The sequence below is a fragment of the Mugil cephalus genome, chromosome 1, assembly GCF_022458985.1.
Source record: "Mugil cephalus isolate CIBA_MC_2020 chromosome 1, CIBA_Mcephalus_1.1, whole genome shotgun sequence".
Taxonomy (NCBI): domain Eukaryota; kingdom Metazoa; phylum Chordata; class Actinopteri; order Mugiliformes; family Mugilidae; genus Mugil; species Mugil cephalus.
Genome location: NC_061770.1, coordinates 31,452,329 through 31,465,018, shown reverse-complemented (window position 1 = coordinate 31,465,018; position 12,690 = coordinate 31,452,329). Strand labels below are relative to the sequence as shown.

Sequence of the window (12,690 nt, the reverse complement as noted above, 5' to 3'; positions counted from 1 at the left end):
TAGATGGGCTAAAGGAGCTCATTCTCCAACTGACTGATCCAGCTACAGGACAACATTCAGACCGAACTCGATGCAGCTGTACACACACCTTTCTGTAACAGATTATTTTAATTTAATAATACTATTATTTATTTTATTTTGTTTCTTTTTACTTGTGGTTCTCATACCTCTACCTCTCTCTATATACGTGAAGCATCCAGCAGAGGGCAGCACTAGCCTGTGTCTATGGGTGCATCCTACGGACAGGTACAGGTGTGAGTGTGTAAATATGTAATTACGTAACTAGTTTCATCTATTGCACTCTTCCTGGTTGTACCACGTTTAATGTAGAAAAATGGCTGTCAAGGTTACGATGTTCATCCTTTTTCTTCAGATAACGTCCACAGATCCAGGTGAGAAGAAGCAGCTTGATAATAATGTAGATTTACCTTCGTATCAGTGTTTCCTTGTTGTCGAGTTTATTTATTTATTGTTTGGATATACGGCGGTTCAGAGAAAGTGAAAGCATTAAGTTGCCAACAACACGACAACTTTTTTTTTCTTCTCAAGAAATCATTTGAAATGCACTAAATGCTAAACTCATGTCTGTATGTGAGTCAAAGTGACAATACAGCTAGATTCGATTTGATTTGATTTGATTCGGTTTTAGAGAGTGTTTAGTGTTAATTCTTAAAGTGAAACTAGAGATGTGTTCGTTGGGCTGTCCGATAGCCTGGGCCATTTTTAAATACATAGAAACCTCTGGCTCAAAAGTCATTCGTCTGTCCAGAAAGATTTGCCATTTCAGTTTGTGATATACACTACCGGTCAACACCCTAATTTTTCCAGTTAGTTATTGTTGAGTCACCTATGGCGGTAAAGTCGAGGGGGAGGTGGCAGATGAGGTGCAACCCAAAAAGAACAGCGGAGCAGGCGGAAGATGGTGTGTCCCACAAAAGGTGGACTGCTGCTGGGGTCTGGTCTCTCTCAATGGCAGCTGTTTCGTGTGTGTGTGTGTGTGTGTGTGTGTGTGTGTGTGTGTGTGTATACTGTATATATTTTTTTCCAGTATAATTAATTTCCTAATTTAATGTCATGAAATAGTCCATTTGTCTTATTTACAGTTTTTCTCTGTTGCTTTGCTGCATTTCTCACATCACTATTAACATTTGCTCATTAGTTCAACCTCCACAGCATTGAGTCATTTGTGCACATCATTGTAGCACTTTCTCATTCCTTCCAACAAATTGAAAATGCTTTTGGACATGCATCAATTACTTTCATACAACTCTCTGATGTTTTATAACGTTATCATTTGCTTATGTCATGTCATTCGGCATTAACTATACTTGTGAATGCTGAATAGTCATTCTTTATAAAATTAATAGTCCTCATTTTTTTCAAGCATGTTTTATACATTCCTTTTTTTCTTTTTTTTCTGAAAATGTCTTCTAAATTGAACAGTTGTTTGGGATAATGTGCGTTTTCATCACTCAGATGTGGTCAAACAGTGGTTTGCAGTGGTGGTGAAATATCTTTCTCCCTACTCACCATTATCCAATAGAGGAGTTTTTCTCGTCCTGGAGGTGGAAGGTTATGACCAGCATCCACATACCCAAAAGGCCCTGCTGGAGGCCATGGATGCAGCATGTGATGACATCACAGCAGAGTGCTGCAGAGGGATTCACCACTCGAGGAGAAACTTTCCTCGCTGCGTTGCAAGAGATGATATTGGTTGTGATGTAGATGAAACTATGTGGCCAGACAGAGAGGAACGACTGGATGTGCATGAATGATTTACAGTTCTGTGTATGTTGTACGTTCAGTTTCTAATATGTACTGCATATCTTTCTATATATGAAAGAACATATGCAGTAAAAATGTGAAACACACCCATTCAGTTACCTCACTAAATACAGTCATGTGTAACTTTACTGCAGTTTTCAAATGGCTGTGTAAATAGTGTATAGTGCTGTCTTGACTATTTTCAGGTAGTGTTACTAAGAGCTGACTTTTTTGCATTGGAAAACACACAGAGAGTAAACTGTCATAATGTAAACAAATGACGAAGCCATTCGACTGTCTTGTTCATAAATGACTGACTGTTTCACCATTGCTGAAAACTAACCTGGGCTAACTTTTTTAAACTTGCAGGTGGCGCAAAATGTGATAAATTAGAGAAAACTTCTGGCAGTGATGCAGAGCTTCCATACCCTCTTATCTGCAACAGTTCATGGTATCTGGAGATAAATTCAGCTGACTGTGGCTACTGTCGCGGAGGAAATTTTAACAATGATTGCACTAAAACACAAATGAGTTTCAGCAATGGATTAATCAAGATTCTGAATCTGACAACATCATCTAACGGGCTGTATAAGTTATGTAAACGGAATAGTCCGTGTTTCAAATGTTGGCGGCTTGGTAAGCAAACAGTTTTATTTTATATATTACACACAAATACACATGCACTCACATAGAATTTTCTGAATAAAAATGATTCAAAACATTGTTAGATTTTGTGTCCTGAAAGTAGACAAAGAGAACCCAATCAAAATAATGAAATATTATGATTTTTATTGAACAAATTTGCTCAGAACAGAACCAGTTCAGTTGTGAGATGTTGGTGGTTAGTAGTTAGTAGTTGTTTGTACAATAATACATTCATCACTGAATTCATCTCTTTCTTTCTTATATAGTTGTCAATCCAAAAGAAACCAAGAACCAGACCCAAGGTAATGTGTTGTGTGTGTTTCCATGTGTCTATATATTCCTGTTTGAACAAAAAGTTTAATAGTGTCTGTGCCAAACATTAAGGTGCATTGACACAAAGGAACTATGAAGGTGTTGAGCGTTCAAACTTTTGACTGGTAGTATAAATCTAATCAATGCCCTTAATGATAGTCTGGAATTTTAATCACAGGTGAATTAAATGAGAACAAATTCTAATCTATGGAGCTAAAACAAAGGAAAATGAGTGTCTCTGCTAGTTAACTATGATGTTTTTTGTGTCAATAGACCGCCAAACTCCACTCGACTCATCAAATAACAGTAAGTGTCCTCTCTGTTGTTCCAGAAAAGTACAGGTACTTGCAGTTGTTCAGGTGAATTTTTATAAGATGTTTGGAGACTGGAATGATTTAGGCCTGAAAGTTTTCTTCACACATTTAGTGTCACAGATAATGATAAATTATATATATGTCTGACAGCTCATAGAGGCTTATAAATACTTAAGTTCTGCAGCTTGTTTTATCTCAGTGGACTCAACTCAGTGTCTCTTATATTGTTCTAGGTTCTATGACTGGTGGGATAATAGGTGTTGTTGTTGCTGTTCTTCTTGTCATCGTCCCCATATTGATTTGGAAATGGTAAAAAGGTAAATCACCTGTTTCTTCTTCCACACATCTTGACATTAAACATAATGTAGAGGATGTGAAACCATCCATCCACTTCAACCTGATTATTCAGCTCAGTTTCCTCAGATTGATTCATGATGACGTCAACGTTTGGTTGGATGTAGTCAGGTGGAAAACATCAAGTTTCTCCATTTCCAGTGTAGTCAGTCAGCTCTTAGCAGTGGTTCAGTTTGATCAAAACTGTGAAGCATAAAATCAGATCCCAGTTGTTGACAGAAAGATGGAGAGAAAAGCCAGTGACTGTCTGACTGATTAGTGTTAGACCTCAACTTCTGTCATCACCAGTATCTACAGACATCACAACCAGGACAGAGATGATCCAGACTGACTCTTTACATTAAATGACCTCACTTTTCTTCATCCAGTTCTGACCTTCAGTCTTATGGTTTCTTTATTTTCTCAGTCTCCACCTATAACTCCATCCAGATCTATTCACAGGGTTACAGTGTGATAATGAGACCAACATTTACCTCAGGTTAAAACAATGAGGACTTTAGTTTAAATGAATTGACATTTTTTACTGTTTTACTATTTTTTACTCTAAATAATCACATTGATATCTGAACTTCCTTTGAGTTTTACTCATTGACCAAACTGCACCAATAACAACAATTCTAATGCTACTAGTTTTGTGTCTAACAGATCAACAGCCACAGCAAAACCCACAACAACCAAATGGTGCTGAGGAACATGAGCTGGAGCCTCTCAATGAGTCTGAACAACACTAGGAAGATGAAAGTGCCAGCTGAAAAAAGATGACTCTCTTTTTTTTGTCTTTCTTAATTTGGTCAGGAATCTCTTTCATTATATTTGTGCAGCTTTAGACATAACAGAGAAGTTGTTTGTGTGTGTTTTTTAAACAATGTTCATATCTCAGGCTTGGAAGCTGTGAACCATCTGCTGTGTGGCCAGTTTACGCTTAAACACTAATTCACCGATTATTCTCCTAAAAAGATATGCTATGCTATTCAAATGTGTGGGCGGGGTTCACATGATCCGTGCACATGAAGTAGAATTAGTTTACTAATTACTAATTCATTGATAACTAAATGGCAGTTATTGATGGACTTTAAACATCATGCAATGTGTTTTTTGTTCTCTGTAGGTGTTGAATACCACATAATGAAGTGTTGCTATACCAGGTTAATCAGTTTAGTTCCTTTACAAAATGTGAAGTACAGTCGTACTGGCAAAGGGAGACAGCTTTGGTAGAATATTTGCAGTTTGATAGGAAGTACCTGAGATGGAAAGTTTTCATCCAGCAGATAAACATCAGCTTTTCTTTTGCATAAATGACTCATATTCTCAGCAATCTGCATCAATGACAGCTTTCCACTAGGTCCTTGTTTTGGCTTTTGTTTTTCCACAATGTGAAGGAACTAAACAGTCAGGGTTAGTGTTAGGAGTCTCTAATTTGAGCAAAAACCAAATAAGATTTAGGATTGGGGGTGTGAAAGTATGTAATTGATGGCTCACCCAGGTAATTCATGCATCAGTTCATGTCACTCTTAAATTTCATGACCTGGTGTGTCTGGTTAAAAATCAGGGGAATTAGTTTGGTTACTCAAGATTGAGAAACTACGAGTAGTGGACCTCATCATCAGTAGTAGTGATTCCCATGATTACTGCACTTTTAATTTGTTATTACTAGAGGGTCTTCAGGGTCATCCCCAAACTACAGGCAAGGAAAAGATGGCGAATAAGAGCTTAGGTTTAGGACTGGTTGGAATGAAAGCTGAAATAAACTGGTTGTTGCTGCTGCCTTTTAAAGTTTACACTGAGCCACGGTTTGGAGGGGAGACCCTCAGAGAAGGATGTTTTAGATTTACACTCATGAATCATTTAAGCTTCTTACTGTAACTCCTCTTGATTGTAATTACCACTAGTCCATTGAGCCAACATGTTTGAACAAGCTCAGGATGTGATGTAGCTCCAGGTTGTTTCTGGCATCATTTCAGGCTGAACTGGTTTTACAACAGATCTTGATTATATCTTGATACTACGAATCTCTAAAGTCTAAATAACCCAGCTCTATTCTGAAGTCTTTGTTATGGCAGTGATATGTAACCACTTTCAGTAATCGTCCCATTGTGACTGAACCAAAGCTCTGTAAAAACAGATATGTAGGAGATAAACATGAACTTTTGAATTTCTTGGTACTGTATCAGCATTTTTTAATGATTTAATGATGATTTTTAAATCAATGCCAACAATCCAGTGTCTCCTGCTGTGGTGCTGCTGGCTAAAAGGAATAATAGTGGAAATCATTAACACACAGCTGCTGTTACAAGTGAAACTATCTGAGAAACAAACAGTCGATACTCTAATAGGATGATTACATGGATGAGTGTGTGTGCAGGAGTTTGTTTGAGCTGGCAAACTGGAAACAATGAATCATGGCCGTGTGTTGTGTTGTTGTGTGACCAGACCTGTGAAAACTGATTGAACTTTACACATCTACTGTACTTGTTTATGTGACTCTGCAATGGGAGACAGGTTTTAACTCAAGGTGCAGCTGAGGAGATTGTTTCTATTACTGTTCACAGATATCCAGGTTTACCTTTTATGTGTTTTTTATGTGTGTTGCTATTTTACTGATTTATGTGCATGTGTTATTAACTGATTTTATCAGTTTGTCAAGTCCATTAATAATGAACAGAGGATGAAATGTAATTTGAAGGTGTCATTACATGTTGTTGTCAGAATAATAACACAATTGAATAAATTGTGAGTGAAACTCTGGATCTCTCTTTAACTGAGACCAGAGCAAAGGTCAGACATGACCAGCATGAATTTCGTCTCTGTTATAATGAAACACTCCTCCCTGTTCTGTTCTGGTTTCAATCATATCCAGGACCTGATATGTGAGAACATGATTATTAACTCAGTTATTGTTTATCAACGCAGAAATTATTAGAAGTTTACAATTTATCATTGAGTCAGAAACAAATAAAACCAAAAACTTACAAAACACTTGGGCCCGTTGTCTTCCTCCATGACCCAGTTTCTCTTCTCATTCATCTCATGGACTCATGTCCTGACATTTTCTTTTAGAGTTCAATGGTAGAGTTCACAGTTCATTGATCCATCAATGATGAGCAGATGCAGCAGAACAGGCCCAAACCAGGACATTAGCGCCCCCATGTTTCATGGAGGGATGAGGTTCTGATGCTGGAATGCAGTGTTGGTTCATCTCCAAACATGACAATGCCCAAACATTTAAACCAAACTATTCTACTCTGGTCTCATCTGTCCACTAAACATTGTCTCAAATGTTCTTTTTGGACAGAGAGCAGTGTCTTTGGTTGTTGAGTGGATTCATCAGCATTACCTTCAGCCAATGTGAGAGAGGCCTTTAGCTGTTTAGAAGTTCCCCTGGGTTCCTCTGGTTCCTCTCCCGCTATGATGGAGTGATGTTTGTTGGTGGACCACTCCTGTGGAGGGAAACAGTCGTCTTCAATCTGTCTGACTCTCTGTGGATTATTCGTGGCTTCCAGACTCTTTAGAGTGGTTGTGGAACCTTTTACAGCCTGATGAGCAACATCAACTCTTTTTCTGACCTCTTCAGCTCAGAGCTCCTTTGTCTGTTGTCATCCTACACTTCAACACAAACATGACAACTATGAAGCAGTACAGCACAAATACATATATACATTCAGCCGGGCAATGTAAAGACAGAAAGAAAGTAAAAACTCTAAACCACAAAGCTGCTTTCATTTCAGCTTTGAAAAGTCAGAAGCAAAAATATGTCCCAGCTTTTTTATAACCTTACCACATAATACAAAGCAGCGAGATTCCAAAAAACTAAGTGATATCCTGCAAGTAAAGTCTGCCATTAAACCTCAGCACTGTACCATGTCACTATATGGTGAGATAGTCCATGGGTACAGCTGCCTGAGGCTCTCACTAATGCTGACTGTCTGGGTCTTGAGTGGCACTGATTCCCAGGCCTCTGATTCACCCACTCATGCATTAACGGTTGGTTGTTAAAGGGTGGGGCAGCGTTTACATGTCCGATGATATTTTCATGCAGCTTTACCCAAACAATTTGTTCAAGGGTTACCTGGTTTATTTAATATCAGTGTTTGAAGAGTTGCTGTAATGCATGTCCTACGTTTCCTCAACAAACACGCCCAGAAAAGACAAGTGATAGTGAAACTGATAAACTCTTTGGTTTATTATTTTTGGCATGTGGCAATTATTTCACATTATGTTTGTCAAAAACACAACAAATTATGGAGTTTGGGGGAGTTGTAGATCTGTTTGACTGAGATATATATATTTATGAATAAAATTGATTTGAATTGAACATGTGACTCAGTCACCACTTTGGTTCCTACCCCCCAAACTCTCTGTGGTAACAGAGACACTAGCTATACTTAGGCAGGGTGGCGGCAGCGTCATGTAACTGACCAGCTATCACATGAAAGAGGCATTACATTATGACCACTTACCTAATATTGTGTAGGTCACCCCTGTGCCTCTAACAGTTGTAACTCTTCAGAAAATGGACATGGACCTTCTGAGGGTGCCCTGTGGTGTCTGGTAACAGGATGTTGTTAGAGAGAGAGATCTCTGTGGATCATCCCACAGATACTTGATCAGTTTGGGATCTAGTGAATCTGGAGGCCAGGTCAACGCCTTGTGCTGTTCTTCATGTTTTTGAGTCGTTTTTATGTGTCAGTCTGTGTCAGGCTGCATCCAGCTGGTGATGTCTGCTGCCATCAAGGTTTGTTGAGAGGTTGGGGTTGTATTGTCTGGTCTAGGTGGGTGCTACATTTCTAAGTAACATGCACATGAATGAATTCCAGGTCCAGAAGTTTCCCAGCACTGAATTGTCACAAGATGGTCAAAGTTATTTACTTCTCCTGTCAGTGGTCATAATGTTATGCCTGGTCCGTGTATACAAGAAGGTTACCTAGGTAACCTAGAGTGGAGGGTGCCAGCACTCTCCACGCTCTGGGCGTGTTCATTTGTTATATGCATTGCAGCAACTGCTCAAACATCTGATATTAAATAAACCAGGTAAACCTCAAACACATTGTTTGGGTAAAACCACATGAACATAATTTCAGACATCTAAACGCTACCCCACCCTTTAACATCCAACTGTCAATGCACGAGAGGGTGAATCAGAGGCCTGGGAATCAAGGCCGGTCAAGACCCAGACAGTCAGCATCAGTGCATCAGCAAGGCAGCTGTATTATCCATGGATTATTTAATTATTAGCAGCAATTGGGAATCTCACTCCACTGCATGTCCCTTTCATATTGTGCAGTGAGGTTTTGAAATACACGATACAGGTTATGAGATACAAGATTAAGCTTCCGTGTGGTCGCTGCTCATATAGGATCCTCCATTAGAGGGAAGCAGAAGTTCCCTGGTTGTTAACTCGCTAAACTCTTGAGTGGTTGACGTTTCATCAACAGCTGAATAAAATGAATCTTTCTTGGTTGTTGTTCTGGCGCCTTGTGCATATTTGCATGTATAGTTATAACCGATTGACCGTCAGCTACAACGGGATGGACGACAAGGGCGCGGACGAGGATCTGCTTCTTATTTTTTGTGCTCGAAACTTTGGTACGTAACACACTTAAGTCACGTTGATAGCAGCCTGGCGCGCCAGGTGAGCCTTGATGGAGCGACGTTTATGGTATTTTCTTTACAGTTTGGAGATGTGCTGGCTCTGTTCACACAAGTAACACTCCCACGCAATATTTTCATGGTTCGCATGTTTGGGCAACATACAGGAATGTTACCTAGGCGACCAGAGCCTAGAGACCAACCGTCAGTGGCAAAGTAGATGGATGAGGAGTTCAGACAGGACTTCTTGGCATATTGGCAACTTTCGATTCAGCTTTATTTATACAGTGTCAATACCGGGCTGAAACTGCCAGAGCAAGCACAAAGGTGGATGTGGCAAAGAAATGACTTCCATTAAATAGGAAGAAACCTTTATTTTAATTTTTTATTATTATTAGCTTTTATTTAACCAGGTAGATACCATGATATCTACCTGATGACACAATGAACACTTTTCCAAGGGAAGCCTGGCCAAGACTGCAGCCTAGGAAAGCGGTGACATTAAAGAACAAACAGCAACTTGCACAACAACAAAAAGAAAATACATGAAAGATAAAAACAAACAAACAAAAACAAACAAACAACAGAACTAAAACTCTGGATTTACATTAAAACAAGAACATGTGAAATATGTCGCTGCTTCAAAGTCTCTCACACAGGTTCTTAGGAGCTTTAGCAGGAACTTACGCTTGTACGGAGGAAAACATCAAAATACGTGCATCTGTCATATAAGATTTGATGTTACAAGACAGTTTGACTAATGATTTAAATAAATCTGTTAGTGACAGCATTTCTTCTATTACAGGTGAGTTAGCTGCTGTAATAACTGGATAAGAGGAATCATAGGCAGGTTGGAGGATGATGCATTCAGGTAGGGTGCTCATTCAGGGGCCCAAAGTTAAGCAGCTTAATCCGGCCATGGAGAGAACAAAAAGTAAACAGGATTGTCGTGAGAACCTGTTGCAAATTAAGCTGAAAGACTTTTTTTTGTGTAGAAATGTATTGAGCAGCCTCTCCTCTTAGTTGTAGGATTATGGTGAAGGGAGGAGGAGGTGGAGGAAGAGAAAAAAGGAGGAAGGAGGAGTGTCTGGGTCTTCTTTTTAAGGGTCACATCTTTGTCTATGTTCATCCATTTCAGATTAGAAGTGATTCTAAAAGCTTTACCTCCCTGTGTTGTTCAGAGACAAGGCTCTAAGTGGATGCAGCCATGGCTGGAACGCTGATGCTCCATCTTCTTCTTCTTCTTGTTCTTCTGCTGCTGCTCGCTGGTTCTCACGCCTCACATTACTATGGAACGGTGATGACTTTCACCCCGAAGGAGAGAGGGGACGACGGGTCTCTCAGGGTAGGTACACAAATGATAATGAAGCCATAACTCTTCACTTGGAAGAAATGCCGTCTTATCCTTTAAAATAATTTAAATAAAAAAATTTTAAAAAATTTGGAATAATTTTGTTTCAGACACATTTCATGACAAGAGCCAAAATAAATTATTTCAACTCTATGGGCAACATCCATAGTCCAAGCTTCCAATAATCTCAGTCATGAAACGTTGACTTCAAATGTTACTGGGGAAAGGTTGTTCAGAGCCCCATTAGCTTAAACCCACTTAAAAAAATTTACACTTAAATGTATGTCCATCTTGTGAATACATTTGAACAATCCGGGTGTCACTTGAATCCATCTGAGGTTTCTTGCCATCAGTCGTCAAGAAAAATGAAAATTTTCTGTAGATTCAAAGACATTAGTGCTTTCAACTTCAAATGTGCTGGGAAATGCAAGTTGAAATTTGAGAACGTTAAAATGAATTTTTTTTAACCCTAACCCATTAATAATACATCATTAGTTACAACTTCTTTATCTCAAAACAGAGTTTTTCTTTTGTTTCTAAGTTTAAGTTAAATTAAATATTTATAGTGCACATAGTCAAGGTTGGACAGCAGCTGTTTTTACAAAGAACAATATTGAAAAACTTAAAAACATGGAAACAGTGGTGTTTGATGTTAAGTTTAGGACTCAATGCACCAGCCAACGCCCAATGGTTCACAGTAGGAGGCTCTGTTAGACTGTTAGAGAGCTGAATGCCGCTGATTGATTGCTCTTCGGTTTCTTCTTGGCTCATGATCGGCTCACTAAGCTGCACAATGTTTTGTTTTTTTTGGTCCTATACCCAAATATGAAGATGTTCACTTGTCGCAGCTCGCAGTCAGTGTCTTTGGTAAGGAAACAAAATGGTGGAGGGAAGCTCCCACTGGTCACTGCCTAAAAGTGGAGATTACTCCCACTTCATGTCGTTATCTTCACGTATCATCTCTACAACTCACTAAATATCTTCTTCTCTCATCAACTTCTTCTGCTGCCGATTCAACACTGTTCATCGTCTGAAAGCCGCCTACAGGAGTTCTGTCAGCGCCGGAGTACGCCACTGCAGGGTCACAATCTTCTTACACGAGGCAAAAATAGAAGCAACTGGATGTTGCTTAATTTCTGGAACCTTAGGAAAGCCCAGTTGCATTTGTTTCAACTTTTCTTTTTTTTACATGCGCAATAAACCACTTGACTGAGAATCTCGTCCGTCCATCCACCTCAACCTCCTCATTATGCCAACTTCCTGACTCTATGACACAACTGGTTCCATGTGATGTGAAAGTGGCAGGTTAAAAAAGTTAAAGCTTGAAGTTAAAACGTTTGTGAGTCATAAAAAGTTTCTTTTGTGAAATTGTCTTGTTTTTATGTCTTTCTGAGTCACACAAAATGAAAGCAGCAACAAAAAAGACCAATCATCATTCTGCCAAAGCACTCAAATTAGTAGTGATGGTTTCCAAGTGTGGCCTCGCACAAAAACGAGAGCCACTTCTCTCCAGCATTAAATTCTTCGTGCTCGTTTAAAACATCTTCAGTAGACATTGCATTCCCGCATCAACAGTGTATAACTTTGTCATTATTTGGTCACAACGCTGCAGGTGGTCTTTCACTACAAGCTGAGCTTTCGCTCATGCACAGATTCAGACACGTGGGACTGCGTCAGCGGTGACTGTGGGAGTGGGAGTGTGGAGCTGAACGTGGTGGACAACCAGGACGTAGACTGGTGTCAGAGGGAGGGAGTCATGACTCAACAGGTTTCCAGCGACACACCGTTTCAGCTGAGGTCAGTGACACTCCATCACTCCGTTAATTTTATCTGTCTTCTAGTTCACACCATATTGATTGATTATTGTGTTTTAACCACTGTATTAACCCAATTAACTGTGAAGCCCAATAATATAACATAATGTTAATACAATAATATTAGGACACCAGAAGATTTGGGGTAAGTTAACGCTTTTCCTTCAATCCTTGATTTGTTTTTTGCCACATAAATGTAATTTTATCCAAACTTTTAAAAACTGAAGCCAGTGTGTGTGTGTGTGTGTGTGTGTGTTAGGGTGGGAAGTGGGAGGGTTCTGCGGGGTTTGTTCTATGTGTAATGCACCTTGGATTGCAATTCATTTGTATAAAAGGTGTTTTATAAATAACGTAAAGACTGCGTTTTGTCACAGTTTAACAAACAGAGCTGTAGAAGTTCAGTTCATTGTGTTTATTTAAAATGTCCACTGTTTAGCAGAGGTTGGCCTTAGCAATCAAATGGTAAAAATCAAACTCATCCTAGAAGGTTTGGATGGAATAAGAGCTGCTTTGACAAAAAACCATCAATATTCTTCTGTGTTTGATAACT

General features: G+C 39.2%; 1 long non-coding RNA gene across 1 annotated transcript; it reads left to right on the top strand.

Annotated features, from left to right (window-relative positions):
• Positions 1-1,613: 1,613 nt before the first annotated feature.
• On the top strand, positions 1,614-6,365 carry LOC125016825. The gene is made up of 5 exons (XR_007113770.1): positions 1,614-2,400; positions 2,676-2,711; positions 2,995-3,027; positions 3,269-3,352; positions 4,035-6,365. It is a non-coding gene; the product is annotated as an uncharacterized LOC125016825 (long non-coding RNA).
• The last annotated feature ends 6,325 nt before the right edge of the window (positions 6,366-12,690 follow it).